This window comes from Lathyrus oleraceus, chromosome 4 (genome assembly GCF_024323335.1).
Source record: "Lathyrus oleraceus cultivar Zhongwan6 chromosome 4, CAAS_Psat_ZW6_1.0, whole genome shotgun sequence".
NCBI lineage: Eukaryota > Viridiplantae > Streptophyta > Magnoliopsida > Fabales > Fabaceae > Lathyrus > Lathyrus oleraceus.
Window position 1 is genome coordinate 496,502,323 of NC_066582.1, and position 6,000 is coordinate 496,508,322.

A 6,000-nucleotide genomic window follows, 5' to 3' on the forward strand; every position below is an offset into this window, starting at 1 on the left:
AGATGAACCAAAGAAAAAGTAAAGATATGTGAGGCTTTGGATGAAGGGAAGATTTGTTGGGTCAAATAATATATTCATCCAAGTCCCATATTGGGTAGTAGGAAGAAAATAGAATTTAAGTATTAATATAAATATAGATATTTAGTTTTAGTTTTTTACACAACAACAAAATATAGTCTTTTGGGTATATTAGGATTTTTGGTAGTTGTGTGTTTAGAGAGTGTTTCCTATTTTTTTGTTCAAAAATAGTTTCTTGAGAGGATTTCCAATTTTTCTGTTCAAAAATACTTTTGTTGAGAGGGTTTGTAACTTTTTCGTCCAAAAAGTGCAATTGAGAGGGGGTTTGCAAGTTTTTCGTCCAAAATTTGTAATTGAGAGAGAGTTTACAATTTTTCCGTTCAAAAATTACAGTTTTAGGGTTTACAATTTTCTCCTTAAAAATTGCAATTTAATGAGAGAGTTTGTAATATTGTTTTATAAAGATTAGGAGTTGAATAATGAATTTTTGAGTTTTATTTTTGAATTTTTCGCTTTTTTTTTCTTTTTGTGGGTATGCTTTTGTTATTTTCCCAACAATAACCTCACCTCCACCCCTTTGTGTTTCTAGTTCATTTTGAGGCTAAGAGTGTTAAGCTAACTCTCCAAGACTCGAAATGGTTTGTTGTTATGCAAGATGAGTATGGTGCCTTGAAAAGAAATAAAACACAGTCTTTGGTTTCTCTAACCAAACAGAGAAGATATAGGGTGCAAATGGATATTTTGTGTTAAAGAAAATGTCGATGGATCTGTGAATAAGTATAAGGATCACCTCGTTGTTAAGGGATTTCATCTAGTTCACAAGATTGACTTTAATGAAACATTTTCTTCAGTTACTAAGCCTGCTACTATTAGGCTTATTCTCACATTGGCTTTCACTCGTAATTGGCCTTTACAATAATTTGATGTTAACAATGCGTTCATTAATGGCTTGCTCGAATAAGAGGTTTATATAGTGCAGCTGTCACGATGCAAAAAATACTCGAGCGTAAGGAATGCTCGAAATATAAACAAAATAGAGTTGTCACCGGGAGTCGGTTACACAAAGGGAAGGTATTAACACCCCTTACATCTATTGTACTCAACGAGAACCTTTTAGTTAAATTTGCGATTGAATGTTAGCGTTATGTTAATTGTTTTCTTCGACTTATGGAGCGAGAAAAGAGAAAGAAAAGATAAATGTTTTTTATTAAAGGTGTGTTTGACAAGATTTCAAAATCCTGCTCCTACGTATCTCCAGGTGCTATGGAGAACTCAAGGTTATATAATTCTACTCACAAAGAAGTACTGGGTTGATTGCTTTTAAAGAGTGATCCTTTCGACATATTGAGTGACTAAACCTTTGCTTGCTGCTCGTTCTTGGGGGTGGAAGTCTTTGTTTGTTTCACGTCAATATGAATAAAGCATACTCGTTTTTGAAAAGGCTTTCGAAGTCGTGTAAGGGTGAGAAAACAAGTTTGATGTGTTTGAATATTTAGAGTGATTAACAAATATTCAAACGGTAGGCTAAGTGTTGTCATCACATGAATATTCGGGAAATGAGAAGAAAATTACTTCCGCCACAATCTTTTTCAATCAAATTATTTATGAAATTCGTGTGACAAATTAAGTCGTGTTTCTTTAACGGGGCGACGAGCATCTGAACAATAGGCTAAATGCGGCCATCACACAAATACTCGAGGAAAAGAGGAGAAAATTACTTCCACCATAATCTTTTTTCGTCCATGAAAGAAATTAACTTTATTTGGTTATTTAAAAGTATTTTGATGCAATTGACGAATATTCAAACGGTAGGATAAGTGCGGCCATCACACGAATATTCGGGAAAGAAGAAGAAAATTACTTCCGCATCAATGTTTTTCAATCGAATTATTTATCACGAAAAAAGAGTTTAAAGATGGACAACTTGACGTTAAATCAAGTGTTTGATTATGAAAGCATTTTGAATGATTAGAGGAAAATATATTTGACGTTAAATTCAATTTGAATTTGATTTGGGAAAAGGAGTTCGACGTTGGATCAAGCATTATTTTTGTTCTTTTCTAAAAGTTGTTGATTTTAATCTTTGAGTTAACAATCCACTAACATAATAATAATAAAAATAAAGGAAATCGGTAAAATTATTACACGTTATAGGAATGGGGATACAATTTATCAAATGGGGATATAATAAAACGATTAAAATACAAAACCCATAAAACAAGTGTAAACAACAAGGAACTCAATGTAAAAATACACAAAAGAAAGACAAGAGATCAGAAATAAATCAGAGTCTACAATAATGAATTTGACGATATCTTAAGCAAACTTAAAGTGAATTCATGTAGGAATCACTCTATAAGAAGCCGGTCAACAAAACCTATGCTTCTAAGTAACTTTTGAAAAGCTAATTGAATTTAAGCTTCGAAATTGCGACGCAATGAACCGAACAACAATAATTCGATAAATTTATGTACAACATTTACAAAAGTAAAATAAACTGAAATTAAAAGTAGTGACTTTAGTGTTATGTTAAGATAGATTAAAGTGAATTCATGTATGAATCACTCCATAAGAATCCGATTAAAATTTTTTATGCTTCCGAGCGATTTTTGAAAGCTAAATTGAATTTAAGCTTTTGAAATCACAACGCACTAGAAGTAAAACAACTCGATAAATTAAACTATATTTTCACATGTAAAATAAATCGAAAAATTAAAGTAATAAATTTAGCGCTATGTTAAACTAGATTTAAATGAATTCATGTAGGAATCACCCTATAAGAAGTCGATCAATAAAATTTATGCGGCTGAGTAACTTTTAGAAGTTAAATCGGATTTAAGCTCTGAAATTACAATGCAATTGACTAAATGAATAACCCAACAATCACTTAGTAGTCAGATAAAAATTAATCAACTAAAACTATAATTAACTAATTAATTAATGTTGAAATACAAGAGACTAAGAGACATTTGAATAAACTGTGTGTTTTGAAAAACACTACGGAGACTTTATTATATATAGAGAGATTAGAACTAATTACATGATATAGTCGATGTGAGACTATTCGATATACAAATATTCTTGACATCATATTTACAAATATCAACACTCCCCCTCAAGCTTGAGCATATAAGTCAAATGCACCAAGCTTGTTACATATATAATTAGTTTTAGGGCTTTCCAGGGATTTTGTAAACACGTCTGCGAATTGATCATTAGAGTTGACAAAGCTTGTGACGATGTCACCTAATTCGATTTTCTCTCTGACAAAGTGATAGTCTATCTCAATATGTTTGGTCGTCTCATGGAAGATTGGATTTAAAGCAATGTGCAATGCAACTTGATTATCACAAATAAGTGTCATTGGTCTCGCTTCTTCAATTTGAAGTTCCTTGAGCAATTGTTTTAACCAAATAAGTTCACATTTTTCTATTGTCATGACCCTATACTCTGCATCGACGCTTGATCTTGCAACTACGTTTTGTTTCTTACTTTTATAGGATATAAGGTTTCCTCCAACAAATACACAATACCCAGAGGTGAATCATCTATAAATGGGTGACCCTGCCCAATCAGCACCAGAGTATCCAACTATCTGAGTATGTCCTTTATTTTCATACACTATACATTTTTCTGGAGCACATTTGATGTATCTCAGAATCCGGATAACAACATCCATGTGTTTCTGACAAGGGGAATTTAAGAACTGACTTACCACATTAACTGTAAAAGAAATGTCTGGACGAGTGATTGTGAGATAATTTAACTTTTCAACCAATCTCTTATACCTTCCTGAGTCAGATAGAGGCTCCCCCTGATTGGGTAGTAGTTTGACATTTGAATCCATAGGAGTATCAGCTAGTTTAGCATTCAACAAACATGTTTCTTCCAAAATATCCATAGCATATTTTTGCTGAGAAATCACCAAACCATCTTTAGATCGAGCTACCTCAATACCCAAGAAATAATGAAGTTTACCAAGATCTTTTGTCTGAAATTGATTCGAGAGACGTTGTTTTAACTGGAGTATACCCTATTGATCACTACCAGTTATGACAATATCATCTACATATACAATAAGATAAATACACCCTTGGGCTGAGTGACGATAAAAAACAGAATGGTTAGCTTCACGACGGACCATACCAAATTATTGTACTACAGTGCTGAATCTGCCGAACCAAGCTCTCGGAGATTGCTTAAGACCATAAAGAGACATGTGTAACCTACACACCATATTCGATGAGTCCCCATGAGCAACAAATCCATGTGGTTGCTCCATATATACTTCCTCTTCAAGATCACCATGTAAAAAAGGCATTTTTGATGTCAAGTTGATGAAAAGGCCAATGTTTAATGGATGCAATGGTTAGAAGAAGTCTAATAGATGCCATATTGGCTATAGGAGAGAAGGTATCACTATAATCCAATCCAAAAATCTGAGTATATCCTTTGGCTACCAAGCGAGCTTTAAATCGATCAATCTTACCATATGGACCAACCTTCACTGTATAAAGCAAACAATAACCCACTAAAGATTTCCCATGGGGTAGAGGAACCAGTTCCCAGGTACCACTGCTTTAAAGAGAACATATTTCATCAATCATTGATTGCCTCCATTCAGGGTGAGATAATGCTTCACATGGAGTTTTAGGAATAGAAATAGAAGACAAAAAAAACAAGTATACTGCAAAGGGGGAAAACGATGATAATATAAATCAATATAATATGACTAAGGATTTTGTGTTTGTCGTATACCTTTTCGAAAGGCAATCGGAAGATCGGACTTAGGTTGCAGGATCAGATCCGGTGATGGCGGAGGTGTCGGAGGAGAGTCTGCAATGACTTCACGGACATGTATGACCTCAGGGACATGGACGACATGCGTTGGGTGACGATGCTGATATGTTTGAAGTGGTCGAGAAGGGTGGGGGGGTCAGGAGCCTTAAACTGATGGGGATAATGATAGGCGGGACATTAATAACCACCGAAAAAGGTGTGAGAGTACTTTCTTGAATGGGTTCTGGAGTTACGTGACTAGACTCAAAATATGGAACCGACTCGAAGAAGGTAACGTCGGCCGATACGAGGTATCATTGTAGAGTATGTGAATAATAATGTTAACTTTTTTGGGATCAATGATAACAAAGAAAGACACACTTTAGTGATCAAGCTGATAGTTTATCAAGACTAGGAGAGAGATTGTGTACAAAACATGTGGACCCGAAGACTCGGGGAGGAATTGGGTGAAGGGGGGAATTTGGAAAAAGGATTGAATGAGGGAGTTTATTGTTAAGGACATATGAGGGCATGTGATTTATAAGGTAATACGTTGTTAGCATAACATCCCCCCAAAACTGAAGTGGAACATTACCATGAAGAAGTAGGGTCCGAGTGGTTTCTACAGGATGCCGATTTTTGCGTTTGGCTACCTCGTTTTGTTGAAGTGTGTGAGGGCAAGATGTTTGATGAAGAATACCATTGTATGGTATAAAATTTTGAAATTGTTGGGAAAAATATTCACGAACATTGTCACTTCTTAAGGTACAGATAGACACACCGAATTAAGTTCTTATTTCTTGATAGAATTGTTCAAAAATAGAAAATAATTCAGATATATTCTTCATTAAAAATAACCACGTGCAACGTGAAAAATCTTCAATAAAGGTGACAAAATACCTAAACTCAAGAGTAGAGACAGTACGCGAGGGACCCCAAATATCGGTGTAAACTAAAGCAAAGGGGGACGAAGCTCGTTCATTGACTCGATTGGAAAACTGACCACGAGTATGTTTCCTTAGCTGACACGACTCACAATGTAAATTAGATACCTTTGATAAATTTGGCATCAACTTATGTAGTTTGAAAAGACTGGGATGACCTAACTGAGAATGGATAGTGAGTGGCGAATATTTGGCTAAGCATGTATGAGATGACACTGAGAGGTAATATTTGACTCACATCTGACACCAATCGTCCGTC